This window comes from Lissotriton helveticus, chromosome 5_1 (genome assembly GCF_964261635.1).
Source record: "Lissotriton helveticus chromosome 5_1, aLisHel1.1, whole genome shotgun sequence".
Lineage (NCBI taxonomy): Eukaryota > Metazoa > Chordata > Amphibia > Caudata > Salamandridae > Lissotriton > Lissotriton helveticus.
This window is the reverse complement of record NC_136065.1, coordinates 787,110,783-787,129,936: the sequence shown is the minus strand read 5'-3', so window position 1 is coordinate 787,129,936 and position 19,154 is coordinate 787,110,783.

Sequence of the window (19,154 nt, the reverse complement as noted above, 5' to 3'; positions counted from 1 at the left end):
CAGAAGTGGGAGGTTAGATAGATACTGTCCTCAATAGTTATGTACTGTGCTTTCAATTTGCTACTTGTACTGTGACACAACTTTCGGCTCAATCACTTTGTGTTATTAATGTTAAGGAGCATTGGTTACAGACTATGTCTTTCTTTCTTCATATAGTTCCTCCTTCCAAATCGACATCACGGAGGGAGCAGGCTCGAATGGCCCGGCAACGGAGGCTGGATGACACTGTCGCCGAATATCGGCGGCTGGTGGCCCTGGAGGAGGAGGACACGCAGTCAACCGGTGGAACCACAACATCCTCCACTGGGACAGCTGCATCCTCCTCCATTCCCCCACGGGCTGCCAGCCAGCGCAGTGCTCCAGCGGTACGGAGCCGGGCTACCAAAGCCAACCGCCACCGCCAAGCAGCAAAAACACCAGCTGCCCCCCACAGGAGTTGCAAGGCACGCCAGCGCCGCTTAGGACTCAGAGTGTCGTACCTGGAGCAGGAGGTCTATAACTATAAGAACTTGGTGGAGGGCCTCCGCTTCGACCATGCCACCCTCCGCAAGGAGTATGATGCCCTGGCCGCAAAATTCACCAGCACCCTCCAGTAGTGGAGTGTCCCTTGCCCTTTTTTTCGAGACTTTTGGGGGGTGGGATTTGGGAGTTGGGTTCTTTTTGGGACTTTTGAAAGACAATCGTTGGGGTTAGGGAGGGTCTTGAGGGAGAATATTTTGTTAGGGCTACATAAATATACTTTTTTAAACTTTATCTGACCATACCTGTTTTTTACTGCTTTTGAGTCTGGTGGGTGGGGGTTTAACAGTAAGTTTGTTTTCCTGAAGAGTCCTAGGACTTTAGTAGTACTACCGTCAATCTCTCGTCTAGTCCTAATACTCCATTATACTACCTCCCACCAAAGGCTTATCTTACCTGTAATTTGTGTTTGAAATTAGGGCTAGGCCCAGGGCTGGCTCCACGGGAAATGGGGATTAAGGTTGGCAATCCTGGGCGGATGAAATGTCCTCATTGCGGTGGTACTAGTGGTGTGACACAGTGGCAGTTGCATGCCTATGGAAAAAAAGAAAACGAAACCTGGTTTGTCCTTACTGTAGCATTACAATGGTTACGGTACGATAGAGAATATAGCAGGTGACAGTACACTAGAACAGTGCCACAATGTAGCCTAAGAAATGGTAAAGTATTGCAAGTATAACTAGTACTTGCGTTGAATTTATTTGACATTGGCTCCTACTACTACAAGAAATAGTACTGAAGCTGAGTAAGTCTAGAATATATCCTCGTATTCCTTCACCAGCCTGTTGCTATGACCTTATCCTCCCCAGCAAGTGTGTGGAATTATTGATGTCATTTAGTCAGACATCAAGCAAAACCACACAGCCCGGGGGAAGAGGGTTAGGGTTTGGAAAATGGATGGGAATGGGGGTTTCCTTTTGGGTAGGTTTTGTTGAGAGAAGAAAAAAAAAGCACAGCATGGACAAACAATAATTGAAGATAAAGAAATCTTTGGGTACAAACTAAAGCTAACCACATGCAGTCACACTCATAGAAGAAAACAATGGATACTGTATCTGTATGTTGTTGGAGTTGTCCTGTTGAATTTGGTAAGTAAGTTGCATGCAGCAAACAATTCCTCTTATTAGCGGCACTCCTCCATTCCAGCTGACGCTTCGTCCATCAATGTTGGTGACCACTGACAGAAGACACCCTGTCCACTGCCTGCCTGGCGGATGTTGACTGAAACCCGGCCTGTAATTATTGAACGGAAAACAGGAAGTGCTATTACAATACCACTGATAAATAAATATAAGGTATGAACGCTGTGTGGTGCAAAAAGTCACACTTTGATTTTCCTAATAGACAGTACAATATTTTTGAAATTGCGTACTCTGTCTGAGTCACCTTTTGAAGGATAAATAAGTATGGCCAAATTAATTAAGCGGATCTTTCCCCTCAAGCTAGGTGTACTGTAAACTGTGTTTTAGAACAAAATTAGACCTTCCCAGCAATGCTCCCACCAAGATCCTTACTAAAGCCAGTCGCAAAAATGGAGAAGACCCCCAATCAGATCTCAAAAAACGAGGCCTAGCAGAAAAATGGTGACATAACGTACTTTGAAAGTAAAAGTAGGCCCAAATACCCCCTTACCCACCGTGGATTGTATTCAAACCACTTGCAAGCAAGCAAAAGTATCCATAGCCAGCATCGCTCCAAGAGTGCTCTAAGACCCCAGAACTCAGTTGCAAAAATCTAGAACACCCCGAAACACATGCAATCCTGCTGCTAGGGCTAACCCTAACGAACCCTAAGTTACAAAAAGTGCCAAAAGGCTTTTCATTATGGATTTTGTCCAAACCACTTCTATCCGGTATTAGACCTTCCCAGGAATGCCCCAAGAGACCCGCCAACCCACCCGCAAAAAGCACGCGACAACACCCCTAAACAGCCAAAAAGCAAAATCTCATACTTACAATATCTCTCGGCCTTCGGTCCAAACGCGCTGTGCAGCAAGGTCATCATCATAACTCGTGTTTTCCACCACGCATTTCCTGAAAAGCAAATGCAATCAAGATTAGACTGTCGCAGCAGTGCTCCGACAGAGACACCAAAACCCACCCACAAACACCAGGAAGCCCCCCAAACAGGCCCCCGAAAACGCTACATTGAGCAAGATGTCAGAAGAAATAGCCAAAAAAATTCTGCATGGATTTTGTCCAAACCACTTCTATCCGGTATTAGACCTTCCCAGGAATGCCCCAAGAGACCCGCCAACCCACCCGCAAAAAAGCACGCGACAACACCCCCAAACAGCCAAAAAGCAACATCTCATACTTACAATATCTCTCGGCCTTCGGTCCAAACGCGCTGTGCAGCTAGGTCATCATCATAACTCCTGTTTTCCACCACGCATTTCCTGAAAAGCAAATGCAATCAAGATTAGACTGTCGCAGCAGTGCTCCGACAGAGACACCAAAACCCACCCACAAACACCAGGAAGCCCCCCAAACAGGCCCCCGAAAACGCTACATTCAGCAAGATGTCAGAAGAAATAGCCCAAAAAAATTCTGCATGGATTTAGTCCAAACCACTTCTATCCGGTATTCGACCTTCCCAGGAATGCCCCAAGACCCGCCAACCCACCCGCAAAAAAGCACGCGACAACACCCCCAAACAGCCAAAAAGTAAAAATCCCATACTTACAATATCTCTCGGCCTTCGGTCCAAACGCGCTGTGCAGCTAGGTCATCAATAATCATAACTTTTGTTTTCCACCACGGATTTCCTGAAAAGCAAATGCAATCAAGTTAGACTGTCGCAGCAGTGCTCCCAGACCCCAAAAGTCACCCACAAACACCCAGAACCCCGCCAAAGAGCACCTCAAAGGCAAGCAAGTCAGCAAAAACGGCAAGAAATTTCCGCCTCATATTTGGTCGAAAACACTTTTATCCATTATTAGAGCTTCACAGCAATGGGCCCAGAGCCGTCAACTCACCCGCAAAGAAGTAGAACACCTCCACAAGTGCTGAGTCTTTCTTCATTGGGCGTAATCCAGCCCTCTGCTTTGAGGGAAATAGGAGTCTGGAGGAGGAGGATAGAGGAGCATGTTCTTCTGAACTTGTGAACCTGAGGAATGTAGACTGCGGCACCTTCAAATCAATAAGCAAACAAGTGAAGACAGTTCTGCTGATGGGCTTGTTTTTGTGATTAGGTGATTAAAGTTTGAATTAAATTAACTGTGCAAAACAAAGAAAGACAGACACACAGGAATAAAAGTGAATAAGGACGAAAAAGAAAGTTATTGATTCATTGTCTCATTTTCAGGGCTCGGTGTCAGGGAATAAGAATAAGAGTTCGTCATCATACTCTGCGAATTCAGGCAGGATGAGGTCAGCGTCACCGAACAGAGAACAAATTCCCTCATCTACGTTGCTGTCCTCCTTGTCTTCATGTGGCGTGCTTTCTCGTACTTTGTAATCTGGTGGTATGAGGTGCTGATTCATCTTAATCATTGTTAGGCTCTCCACATTTTTGGGCGAGAGGCGGCTCCGTTTGGGAGTTACAATGCCACCAGCAGCACTGTACTTTTTAACATCTTCATCAGCAAAAGGAAAGAATGCTTGGCCTGCCAGCGCCTTTTTGTAGCGTGGATCCAGAATAGTAGCACAAATGTAATGCTTTTCTGAGTTGATCATTTTAAGACGTTCATCACCACGTAGGCGCTCTAATAATTTCTCCGACAAAACAAAAGGGTCTTTGTTTTTTTCATCTTTTTCTAACTCAGAAGACACCGCCTTCAGTTGGTGCTCCAGCATGCACAACAATGGGATAGCTTTTCCCAAATTACAGTCCTCCTTGCTGACTGCACGCGTGAAGACCTCAAAAGGACGAAGCATTTCTGTCAGGCTTTTAACTATTTCCCAGTGCGCCGCATCCATCCTCAGGTCCTTCTGAGCTGTACCCAGTGTTAAGAAATAGTGATCGAGTACCGTATACTGCCCATACAGACGCTCAAGCATGTAGAAGGTTGAGTTCCAACGTGTTGCCACCTCCTGGATGAGTGCTTTCACTGGCATTAGACGTTCATGTAGCAGGCTCCTCAGATGCTTCCGGGCCTTAAAAGAATGGCTGAAATGGTTGCACATTTTTCGGCAGGTGGCCATTACCTCGCACGCTGGACTGTCTTTATCACTCAAGAATTTTTGAACTACCAGGTTGATACAGTGCGCCAAACACGGCACTCTGAAATAGTCACCCAGCGCCATGGCCTTAACTACATTGGCGCCATTATCCGTGGAAACATAACCAATCTGGCGTTTTTTTGGGGACAGCCAGTGAAAGACCTTTTTGTTAAACTCGTCCAAAATGTTTCGTGCTGTGTGACTTTTCTCCAAGCCAAACATGGCTAGTGTTGCATGTTTCCGAGCAGCTTTAAAAACTTGGTCCGGGTCAACACCTGCGTTTAGCTTTGCTTTAACCCCTGAAAAAGAGACCCAGTGTGCAGTGATGCACATGTAATCAGCGCCTGCGCCACTGGTCCACATGTCTGTTGTCAGATGTATAGTGTGAACAGCACTCTTCTGCAAAGCTGCCCCAATCACCTCCAGCACATCTTCATGTAGTGCTGGAACCGCAACTCTGGCAAAATAGAACCGGCTAGGAACCTTCCATTTAGGGCAGAGCGCTGCCACTAATTCTAGAAAACCTACCGCTTCTACAAAAGAAAAAGGGAGAAGGTCCACAGCTAGCATTTTAGCCAGCTTAGTGTTATACAGACGCGTCAGTGGGTGGTTGCGTTCATATGGCGCGTCTGAACAAAACATGGTTCTAATGTTGCCCTGGACCAAGCATTTACGGGATGATAATGACTTCTTTGACCCAATTATGCTCGCTGGTGAACTTTTTCGCGTTGGTGTCTCACTCGCTCCAACACTCTTAGTGTGCCTCACATGGGGTGTGCTGCTGACAGGGGTACTGGGTGTAAGTGAAGTGTTTGACACGTCTTCTTCCTCCTCGTCATCATCAGATGAAACATCAAAGTTTTTTTGACTTCCAATTCGGGCTTCCTTGATCGCCTTTAGGTGCGCAAACCATTGGACAGTGTGCTGTTTCTCAAGATGACCTCTCTGACCTCCGGTCCCATAGTTGGTACCTGACTTACCATGACTAACTGCAAGCTTACAAAGGGTACAAATGGTGAACTTTTTCCTTTTTGGGCAAACAGTAAAGAAGTCCCAAACTGGGGACTTGAAGTGTCTGTGGGGCCTGGAGGAGGCGGCGATACTGGTGGTGGTGGTCATGCTGCTAATGCCAGATGAAGTGGAGGATCTGGATTGCCCAACTTTTGTACGTTGTGCACTTTCACCGCCACTAATTAAGGTCGAGGTGGATGGAGGTCCCTTCTTGTGAGAAAGAAATATGGAAGCGGTACGAGTTGGTGTACTACTTAACTCCAATGATTGTGGTGTTTCCACTGCCTCCTCGTCGACAACATCATCATCATCACGCTCAGCAGCTTTTCGGGCTAGGGTCAAAATGTCTGTTTGCTGCATGCCCGCTGGGGCTGCAGTGACCTTTATGATGACTGGGTCGTCGTTGTCAGAGTCTTCATCAGCAGCAGTATCCGCCAATTCTTGTTGAGCCTCATCATCACACTCCATAACTCTGAGACTTTGGACGAGCTTCCTTTTACGCTTAACTACCTTTGTCAGATCATGTGCCTCACTCTCAGACGGCAGTGGTGCTGGTTCCCAATTTTGATCCGTATCATCAGAAGGAGGTGTGCTTGAAGAAGATGTAGACACCACCCTTGATCTCTTCCTTGCTAGGGGTGTGGAAGACAATGAATGATCATCAGGAGGAGTGTCTTCCTCAAATGATACCTCGCCTTGATTGTCGATTTCCTGATGTGCCCCTACTTCGGGAGGAACAACTATTGTGGGCACTTGTGACCCTCCATGCACCTCTGCTTGCGCATCTCCTTGCGCTGCCTCTCCTTCCACATGTACTTGGGCTTGTACTTGCACATGTGGTTTTTGTTGCGGCTGTGGTTGTTCAACACTCGTCAGATGAGTTACAACAACCTGTGTTGATTGAGGGCCATTGCTGCTACTTTCTTGCGGTGAGCCAACATCACTGGTCGATGGTGATTGAACAACTAGACTAAGTGCCTCTGCAGCAGTGAAGGGCTTGGACTTAAGTTGGCGTGGTGGTGGTGGTGGCACTGAGTCCAATGGAGCGGGGGTGCTGCTCCCAGCTTGGTCCCCAGCAGATCCCGCTGCTGCTGCAGGCATACTTTTTTTTTTACTCCCAAAAAAAGGAACGGCCGGCACACCAGTCTCCTTGGTAACTTGCTTCTTCTGCTCCTTACTGGCAACTTTCTTGCTAGAGGAGCTACGGGTAACTTTTTTTGGGGCCATCTTCTTCAGAGCAGGTCAGAACAGCAGGCAGCAGTTGCACGAGTTGCAGAGTTGTCTGTGTCCAGACGTGACGTCGCGTGACGTTATGCTGCACACACACACCGCTGCAGGACTTCTTCCTGGCACTGGTGGTTCTCTTGAGTCTTGTGCACCTAAAAGCAATGGAAGACAGAGGAACATCAGTTCAGTTATACACCCCAAGAAATCGAAAAACACAGAAACAACAGCACAATCCCATGCCATCCATGATGTTTACATTCAAGACACCCCACAGAAAGACTAGGCCCATGCAACACTCACTACCCCTGGGCATAATGGATGAAAAGTAGGCAAAATAAGTGCAGGCCTCAGACACTGCCTCTCTTCAAAATGGCCCCTTGCACCCCAAGCACATGTTGCCTGTACCAGCCAGCACTCAAGATGGCCACCACCACCACCCACATGGCCAGTCCACATCAACAGTACACCCCAAAAAAAACGAAAAACACCCAAAAATCACCACAATCCAATGCCATCCAGGATGTTTACATTAAAGAGAGTGAGACCCCACAGGCACACTCAGTCCATGCACCACTACCCCTGGGCAAAAGGCCACACCAGCAGCCCCAAAAAACGACAAAAAACACAAAAAACAGCACAATCCCAGCCCATCCATGGCCTCATGGTGTTTAAATTCAAGAGGACACCCCACAGAAAGACTAGGCCCATGCAACACTCACCACCCCTGGGCAAAGGGCCCCACCAGCAGCCCCAAAAAACGACAAAAACCACAAAATTCAGCACAATCCCAGCCCATCCATGGCTTCAATGGTGTTTAAATTCAAGAAGACACCCCACAGAAAGACTAGGCCCATGCAACACTCACTACCCCTGGGGATAATGGATGAAAAGTAGGCAAAATAAGTGCAGGCCTCAGACACTGCCTCTCTTCAAAATGGCCCCTTGCACCACAAGCACATGTTGCCTGTACCAGCCAGCACTCAAGATGGCCACCACCACCACCACCCACATGGCCAGTCCACATCAACAGTACACCCCAAAAAAACAGTAAAACACCCAAAAATCACCACAATCCAATGCCATCCAGGATGTTTACATTAAAGAGAGTGAGACCACACCACAGGCACACTCAGTACATGCACCACTACCCCTGGGCAAAAGGCCACACCAGCAGCCCCAAAAAAACGACAAAAAACACAAAAAACAGCACAATCCCAGCCCATCCATGGCCTCAATGGTGTTTAAATTCAACAAGACACCCCACAGAAAGACTAGGCCCATGCAACACTCACCACCCCTGGGCAAAGGGCCCCACCAGCAGCCCCAGAAAATGACAAAAACCACAAAATTCAGCACAATCCCAGCCCATCCATGGCCTCAATGGTGTTTAAATTCAAGAAGACACCCCACAGAAAGACTAGGCCCATGCAACACTCACTACCCCTGGGCATAATGGATGAAAAGTAGGCAAAATAAGTGCAGGCCTCAGACACTGCCTCTCTTCAAAATGGCCCCTTGCACCCCAAGCACATGTTGCCTGTACCAGCCAGCACTCAAGATGGCCACCACCACCACCACCCACATGGCCAGTCCACATCAACAGTACACCCCAAAAAAACAGAAAAACACCCAAAAAATCACCACAATCCAATGCCATCCAGGATGTTTACATTAAAGAGAGTGAGACCACACCACAGGCACACTCAGTCCATGCACCACTACCCCTGGGCAAAAGGCCACACCAGCAGCCCCAAAAAAACGACAAAAAACACATAAATCAGCACAATCCCAGCCCATCCATTGCCTCAATGATGTTTAAATTCAAGAAGACACCCCACAGAAAGACTAGGCCCATGCAACACTCACTACCCCTGGGCAAATGGATGAAAAGTAGGCAAAATAAGTGCAGGCCTCAGACACTGCCTCTCTTCAAAATTGCCCCTTGCACCCCAAGCACATGTTGCCTGTACCAGCCAGCACTCAAGATGGCCACCACCACCACCACCCACATGGCCAGTCCACATCAACAGTACACCCCAAAAAAACAGAAAAACACCCAAAAATCACCACAATCCAATGCCATCCAGGATGTTTACATTAAAGAGAGTGAGACCACACCACAGGCACACTCAGTCCATGCACCACTACCCCTGGGCAAAAGGCCACACCAGCAGCCCCCAAAAAACGACAAAAAACACAAAAATCAGCACAATCCCAGCCCATCCATGGCCTCAATGATGTTTAAATTCAAGAAGACACCCCACAGAAAGACTAGGCCCATGCAACACTCACCACCCCTGGGCAAAGGGCCCCACCAGCAGCCCCAAAAAAACGACAAAAACAACAAAAATCAGCACAATCCCAGCCCATCCATGGCCTCAATGGGGTTTAAATTCAACAAAACAGTTGTATCATGCACCCATAACCAACCCTGGTCCTACTGGATACTGTGGCTACCCACAATATATTTTATTTAATGTTCTGAAAAAGTTCCAAAATTGTAGTTGCAGCAACTGTAATGCCCCAAACAAACTTACTTGTGAAAGTTGATTTCTAATCCAAAAGTGATCCAAAGAAAGTCAAAAAGGCCTCAAATCCAAATATCCAGCAGCACCCACAAAAAGTAATCCTTCCAGGTCAAGGTCCAAATGAAAGTGACCAGCACATGAAGAAAGCACTGGGAGGAGCCTGCTGGACAGGAACAGGAAGTTGGAGACTGTGGGGCACTTCCTCCCCCCCCCCCCAAAATGGACTCCTTGCAAAAAAAAAGGCCATGCAAATTTCAACCTGAGGAGTGATTCTGATAAAAATCATCATTTTCTGATGGTTTATCCTGTTTGCTGGTGGATTTCTTGTGCAGAATTGCAAAATCTCTATTTCGCGAGTGCGAGATTGTTCCTGTCCGCAGCAACTACGTGTTCGCAATTGCGAACTCTCGCGAGGCGTGCTGTGCAAGGTGGCAAGCCGCGATTACGTATTCGCGGGCGCCAAACTCCCGCGGGATCCCGCAGCAAGATCCAAAATGGCGCAGCACTCGCAAAATATGATCGAGAAAAACAATTCGGCAAACGCTTAGTGACGGAAAGTGAACGCCGTGCACCACGCCGCGCGCCGCAATATTGTATCACCAAGCAAAAAATCCGCCGCGAGCGAATTCACGGATTTTCGACAAATTCGCGAGAATTCGCGGATTGCGAATTTGCCGAAAATCCGAAAAATCCGCGAGCGGAACGGATTTTACGCCCATGCTTACTCATGTCTAAGAAATGAAATTTAAATGATCTGAAAGTCATCTGTAATCCGGTCAGCAAATAATTTTTTTCTTTCTCTCTAACTGTTGTTAACCGTGGATACTCTTCTTGAACATGAATAACTAGTCTTAGATGGTATCGACCAATATCCCTAATCAACCAAACTGTAAAAATAATCGGCAGGATATTAAGGCATTGAATTCTAGCATGGGTAACCACTAAGAAGATTTTAACAGATAGTATATATATATATATTCAGAACTAGATTGGCGACTTTGGAGCAATGCCTTAAACTGGATTTATTAAAATGCAAGTATGTACACCCTATAGGTGCATGTTACATTGGTATTGATGGATCTCAGGTCTGCTTTTGATAGAGGTGATGGAGGATCCATGATTTGGCCAATATTGTACTTTATAGGGTCGGTCCACTCATTGTTGATTTTTTGATGCAGCTACTTTGAAATCTAAAATCAAAAGTAATAATTGGTCCCACTGGTAATCCCTGACAGCTTAAATCTAAGCAGACGTGTACACCAAGGTTGTGTGTTGGCTCCTCTCTTGTTTATACTTACACTAATCAAGGGGAACACTACATTGACGGATTGTGGACAAGATATCTCTAGATTACAAAGTTAGTGCATTCCAGTCCATTTGTATGCTGATGATTCTGTCTCAATGTCCATGACTGTTCATGGTTTGAAAGTTTTTGTCGATTGTTATGTCAATTTCATGGATAATCTTAATCTTAACACCGATTTTACAAAATTGTTTGTCCTTACTATGAGGCTTAAGTCAACCAAGGTGAGAAACTTTGCTGGGTATTCAGACAGAATATCGAGTTGGAAATGTTGACTTACACAAATATCAAGTTGGAAATATTGTGACACAGAAATATCAATATCAAGAATATGGTGATCAAGAATATCAAATTTAAGGTTAAAAATATAGAAATCATTAATAAAGCTTGAAAAATATATTTATTTGAAATATTGATTTTTTTAATGTGTTCTGTGATTTAGTTTATATTCTAAATGTATGTGATGTGTTTTTTTTTGTATTGTTTATTTTTTTAATATATGTGTTGACATTTTTGTAGTTGTTCATTTTATTTTAATCACATTTTGAATTTTTTTAGTTCATTAGAGGGTGGTGGGTTTATAGGGGAATGGGGTAGTGAAGTAATTTATTTTGATTAATTAATAATTAGTTGGTAATTTATATTAATTAATTGATAAATAATTATGGTAATTGTGTAAAAAAGTTTTAGGTGCAGGTTGTGGGGTTATATAGGATAAAGGGTAGGAAGTAATTTATATTTAATTAATTAATAAGTTGTTGTTAATTTATAATAATTAATTGATTGTAAATGAATTATGTTAATTTTGTAATTTTTGTTTAGGTGCGGGTTCTGGGATTTATAAGAGTAACTTAATTTATGAATAATTAAGTAATAATTAATTTCTTGTTAACTACTAATAGATTTTTTATTGAAAATAAGTTTTTTTGAAGTTTTATTTTAGCTGTGGTTTGTGGGGAGAATAGTGGTAACGTGTGGGAAATGTATCAATTTTTATGATTTTTCATTTTTTGTTAGTTAATAATATTTTAAATTGGTAATCAATTATATTAATTATGTAACTGCAATTTTTTTAATTTAGATGTGGGTTTTGAATTGTATTGTGTCATAGGGTAAGAAATAAAAATAAGTAAAAACAAGTACATTTATGTAATAATTGATGATTTTTGTTTCTAAATAATTTCTAATTAGAAATATGTATTTGTTTTTAAACATTTTTTTATTTTATTTAACATATTATTTGCAAGTATTTCTCATATGCACTTAACATTATTATATGTTTCTTTTTTAAAATAGGTAATATTAAATGTATTTGCATTTTAATTTTCAACATATTTATATTTTTAATTATTTTGTTTTTTAGAGAATTTTTATGTTAATATTTAGTTTTTTCTAATTTTGAACAGACTGGAGTGAGAATATTAATTGTTAACCCTCCGCAATCCAACACTTTCCCTACTGTTATACTCATTGGAGTGGGAATAGTAAATGTTATCCCCCCACTATCCAACACTTTCCCTACTGTTGCACTCACTGGAGTGGCATTAGTAATTTTTACCCCTCCTTTATCCTACACCATCCATATTGTTGCACTCACTGGAATGTGAATAGCATTTTTACCCCTCCGCTATCTAACACTTTCCCTACTGTTGCACTCACTGGAGTGGCAATTGTACGTTTTACCCCTCCACTATCCAACACCTTCCCTAATGTTGCACTCACTGGAGAGGGAATAGTAACTTTTACCCCCCGCTATCCAACACTTCCCTGCTGTTGCACTGACTGGAGTGGTAGATTTAAGTTTAAAGATTTTTAAATAGTTTAATGCTTTAATTGATACTAGAATGTTTTTAATAGATTTTATGTTATTGGTTTATATATATATATATATACCAATATATATATATACATATATATATAGTCATTGAAAAAAACATAGGTTTTCAGGGGTGTTATAGTTAGCGGGACATTTCACTCATACAAAACCATTGAAATTCCTCCGTTATAGTTAGTTGTACTAACTGTAACTCTCGCGCCCGCAATTCACTGGTGATGATGTCTCATATTAAATCATTCATGACATGGTCAGTGACATCACTGATGACATCACTGATGACATCTCAAATGGCATCACTGATGTGCAGCTCTAATCAACGCCACGTGGACGTGGGCTCTTGCTAACCGCTGCTTCCTGCCTACACTGCGGTCAACAGAACTCACAATTAAACTATTGATTCATTATTTGCAGTACAATACCAAACTAAGTATAACACCCATCAAACCTATACAATATCCCTTTAGTATGCTTCCTTCAAAAACTTATTTTATATCAGTTATAAATTTAGTTGAATAATAAAATTCATGCTGCAAGTGCAAAGGCACACTTAATGGAAATCTACACTGCAGACAGCACAGATCACAATTTGAACCTCACTTTTTCTTCATCGGAAACCTGAATTTCTTTTTTGGAGACAAAAACAGCTACACCACTGGAAGAATCATCTGATTTTGATCATTTTGTTGCTGAGGAATTGATAATCATCGATGGTACTTTTTTTTCCCCCTCAAAGTACATACAATCCAGTATGCAAAAGTCAATGCTTTGAGTGCAGCCTGTTCAGACCATGCATCATCGCAGGGTAAGCACACGCTAAACACCAGACGTACCACTAACTCAGTACACTATGAATAATAATCACCACTAGGCTTTATTAAGAAAAAATTCAGTAGTCAAAAAACATTAGCCCCAGTGCAGCCTGCCCGGACCACGCATCATCACAGCTTATGTACACGCTCAGTCTCGAAGGTACTACTAACTCAGTGCATCATAATTCATCGACACATGACATTCAAGCAGAATTCAAATGACTCTTCATTCATTGTTTATAGATTGCAGTACCAAACAAAGTATACCGTCCCTCAAACCTAACCAATATCCCTTTAGTAGCCTTCCTTCAAAAACTTCTTTTATATCCATCCTAGGTTTAGTTGAAAAACAAAATTCACGCTGTAAGTGCAAAGACACACTCAATGGTAGTCTACAATGCGGACACCACAGGTCACAACTTGAACTATAATGTCCCTGAAACATACATATTTCGACAAAGTATTCCATACATGTTTCATCTTTTATTTCAATCGTGATTACAAATGATGCAGTCCAGTAGGCATCACGTTGAGTACCAAACGTGCCACTAACTCAGTGCATCATAAATAAAAAAATAAAGTTCAGTTGCCAAAAAGACTTTCTTACCAGTGCGCTCTGCCTGAACCATGCATCATCGCAGGTTCCACACAAACTGATCCTACCTTAGTGCACCACAACTCATGAACCCTTTACGATAGAATCTTCTGTGTATTATTTCACATACAGTGCTCCTACCTTTGTACAGCAGAAGTCATAAACCGTTTATAATTGAATATCTGTGTATGATATCATGATTACTATTCTACTTGTTACCAACTGCAACGTAATAAAATGGAGTCAAGCACACGTGTCCTGACCTACTTCAACTATATCTGTGTACTTATTATGGGGCCTACTAGGATGGCGGACGGACCGCCACCCCTGAGGTAGAGGGAACGTCCACATGGGCTGCGGCGTTCCCTCCAGTGCAATTAGGATGTGACCGCCACCCTGGCGGTCACATCCTCTATATTTAACATTGCGGCGGGTGCTGCTTTAAGCAGCACCCGCCGCAATGTTAAATATGCATGCTTTGCATTTGCATGCACAAAGCGGAAGGCACCGCGCGGTGCCTGCCGCTTTGTGCATGCAAATGCAGGGGGGGTACCATAGTTCCCCCCATGTGCACCCCCCACCCCCCCTTCACCCTGGGGGCCCACAACGGGGCCCCAAAGAAAAGACCGTATGCCTTTCCACGGCGGAAATGCCGCCGCGGAAAGGTATGTGTTCTGCCCCATCCTAATATGGCTGGCGGTGGCTGATAGACACCGCCACCATATTAGAGCTTTTCCGCCGCGGTCGGAAGGCGACCGTGGCGAAAAAGCGGCGGACGGTCTTGCCGTCCGCCGATGAACCCCCAGCCATCCTAATCTGGCGGGGGGTCTTTGGAGGCACCACAGCGGTGAATCCGCATCCTCCGGGCTGGCGGTGGCTTCCGCCGGCCCGGAGGATGCAGATTCACTGCAATCCTAATCGGCCCCTTAGTTTGTAAAATGCTGCTCCTGCACCCTACCACATTATATTGTGCTGTATACAGCGTATGCAACCATCTTACCTCTGCCAATAACAAAAACTTTGGTTATATAACTTTCTCTCGCTCATTCTACAAATACGAACGTACAAAGTGGACCAATACAATACTGCAAAGAAACTGTATAGTCAATTTATAAGTGTGTGCTATTTCTTTTTTTTTTTTTTTTAGCATATTTATATAGTGCGAAGTCGACCCAAAACTATATCAACAATTTACATGAGTACCGTATTTACAGTACATTTTCAGGCACGCGTAGATTATGTAATTACTCTACAATAACAGGATGTGGACGTGACTCTGAGCCTCGAACACTGAACCACGCCCATAGCTCCGGAGTCTTCGTTCACAGCCTCGTGCAACACTGGCATATGTCAGTCCAGCCCACTCCGCTTACGCTACCAGGAAAACACAAGAACGCTACATGGTCCAGATTTCCATTGTAGTGATTTCATACTTCCAGGTCTAGTTGTCAGAATGGCATGCACACACTCCCTCATGGCTGGTATGCACCCACACCGCACCCATCCAGCACATACGTCACTACACACGTGACCCTACCAATAAAAAACGGGGTGCACGTGCTCTACACCATTTTAGAGTTGCCCCCGTCACGAGCGCTATGATGGCCCGTCCTAGTGGTTCGGACGCCTCATGTAGGCCGAACTACCAAGCATGGGGGGCCACCACTACGTCCGTGGCCATATTGGTCACTGAATTAGTGGTACCGCAAAGACTCAGCGGGTGAGCAACCTGCAATGATGATGGGAGCACGAGTATGTCCTTTGCAATAGCGATATCAAGACTCAGCACCATTACATGTCTCAATTTGTTGGTTTCATTATTTTCCAGAAATATTGTATGCATATTTATTTTAGATGTGATGATGATTTCAAAAGGTAAACACATATATATGCATGCTTTTTCCATTATAGAGAGACTTATGATTGAGTTATGGAATAGTGTGCTGCTTTATATTTGTCTAGGCCTAACACTTTTGCAAGTTTTAAAAAGACCCAAGTTTTGTGCATGCAGCCTTTGAATGATCCAGGCTCTATATATGCTCTGCTGTAATCACTTAGGTATTAGTGCTGCAGTCATGCAATCATCTAGGCACTACTCATGCAATCAGCAATGTATTACTCATGCACTCTTCCAATCATGTAGCCACTACTCATGCACTTATATAATCACCCAGGCACTACCGTTGCAGGTGGTATCCTTGTACTTATGTAAACACTCAGCCAGTAGTCATGCTGTTTTGAAAACACCCATGCACTTCCTTTGCACTCCTTTATTCTCTCCAGCACTAACTCAGTAGTCCTGCAATAAGCCTAGTAGTACCCATGCACTTATAAAATGACCCAGTCTCTTCCTATGTAGTTATGTCAATCCCCAGCTATTACCCCTGTTGTCATGTAATCAGCCAGGTGTTACCTATGTACTCCTTTAATCCCCCAAATGTTGCTGGTGTGTTCATGCAGTCACCAGTGCATTAGCTACACAGTGGTTCAATTACCCATGCAGTATGTTTTTAGTCTTTCAATCACATAGAGACTACTCTTGAACTTATGTAATCACTCAGTCAGTAGTCATGGTGTTATGAAATCACCCATGCACTACCTTTGCACTCCTTTATTCATTCAGGTAGTACCTTAGTAGTTTAGTAATCACCCAGGCAGTACTCATGGACGTATAATGTCACCCACTAATTAGTAATGTATTCCAGTAATTCTCAAGATAATACTGTTGCAGTCATACAATGAGATAGACACTATATATGTACTACTCCTACAGTCAAGCAATCATGCAGGCTGTGCCTATACACTAATTCAATAACCCGCACATTACCCTTGCAGTAATAGAATCATCCAGGCCCCACTGTTGCATTCATCTATTCAGCTAGGTACTACTCAATAACTTGTCTATGCCTTCAGCAACCATCCATGAACTTATCCAAGCACTGAAGCTATATGTCTGTAATCATACAATTAGCCAGTCACTATCTATCCTCTACTCCAATTACCCAGCGAGCACCCTTGCACTTATACAATCATCCAAGCATTATTCATGGAGTTATGCAATCACTCAGGCAGATCTATTACATGTCCCAATTTGTTGGTTTCACTATTTTGTAGAAACATTGTATGCATATTTATTTTAGATGTGATGATGTTTTCAAAAGGTAGACACATATATATGCATGCTTTTAACAGTATGGAGAGACATATGGTTGAGTCATGGAATAGTGTGCTGCTTTATGTTTGTCTAGGCCTAACACTTTTGCATGTTTTAAAAAGACCCAAGTGTTTTGCATGCAGTCTTTGAATGATCAAGGCTCTATATATGCACTGCTGTAATCACTTAAGTATTAGTGCTGCAGTCAAGCAATCATCTAGGAACTACTCATGCAATCAGCAATGTAATACTCATGCACTCTTCCAATCATGTAGCCACTACTCATGCACTTATATAATCACACAGGCACTACCGTTGCACTCCTTTAATCTCGGAGGTGGTATCCTTGTACTTATGTAAACACTCAGCCAGTAGGCCTGCTGTTATGAAATCACCCAGGCACTTCCTTTGCACTTCTTTATTCACTCCGGCATTAGCTCTTTAGCCCTGCAATCAGCCTAGAAGTACCCATGCACTTATAAAATATCTTCCTATGTAGTCATGTTAATCCCCAGCTATTACCCCTGTTGTCATGTAATCAGCCAGGTGTTACCTATGTACTCCTTTAATTCCCCAAAGGTTACTGTTGTTCTCATGCAATCACCAATGCATTAGCTACACAGTGGTTCAATTACCCAAGCAGTATTATTTTAGTCTTTCAATCACTCGGAGACTACTCTTGTACTTATGTCTCAGCCAGCCAGCAGTCATGCTGTTATGAAATCACCCATGCACTACCTTTGCACTCCTTTATTCACTTCGGTAGTGCCTCAGTAGGCTTGAAATCAGCCAAGAACTACCCAATCCCTTATAAAATCACCCAGTCACTTCCTATGTACTCATGTCAATCCCCTCTATTACCGCTGTTGTCATGCAATCAGCTAGGTGTTAACCAATGCATTAGCTAGATAGTGCTTGTAATACCCTGGCAGTATGTTTGTTGTCTTTCAATCAGCATGGACTACTGTTGTACTTGTGTAATTAATCAGTCAGTACTCAAACACTTATAGAATCAGTCAGTGACTTCCAATGTAGTGATGTTGATAGAGCGCGCGAGGCCACCCGACCAATAATTTCGCCGTTTCCGGCTTCGGGCCCATATACTTTCAAATCACCATATACATTGACCAGGTGACTTCACGAGCTCTACCAATTTGTGTATGTTCCCTACTATTTGTTTCTCAGCGTACCCGACTTACCATCCACTAACACGGGTACCTAATGACCACAATGAATCAGGGAGCTAGCTGTAAAGGAAAGGCAACAAAATACAAATCCAACCAATAACATTCAAAAATACTGTTTAAATGACAACGGACAACTGGAAGTTTTAAAATGTTTATCTAAAGTTCGTTATTTTCATTCATAAGGTATACAAGAATAAGGCATTCAATAACTAGTAAAATGTAAATGATATAACTATAGAGAAATAAAGACAAGGTAATCATCGAAATACTGCTATGAAATGCAAATGAGAAAAAATACTACCCAATCTCAGAAATGTTTAAGCATGGACAGACTATGCATGGGTAACTTATAGGAGGGCCTATAAAGAGTAACACGCTAAGCTTAAAGTGAAGGGACCTTTAAACAGTCTAGGTAAGGAGGTTCTAGACCATATCAGAAAATGACAAACTGCAATGCAAAATATAATTTCTAACAGGTGAGATGACATGGGAACACGTTTACGAGATAATTGTAAATGACTTTCAATGGTTTGCAGAAAGCATGGAAAATAACATATGCAAAGGTTTCACTTTATTGAAGCAAAAGGTAGAAATATAGAAAGGTGCAAGTTTAAAGAACTTAGAGCAGTATTTACCTAGACTGGTGAGGAAACCAAACCCTGGCCACGGGTCAGTTAAGGACAGGAAACCCTCAAGGAAGGATACCCCTCAAAGGACAGCAGGTGCAGAATGGACACCCAGGACAGGACAGGATACCCTCGGAATTAGGAAATCAGGACAGGACCCTCAGGACAGGACAGCAAACCCTCAGGACAGGACCG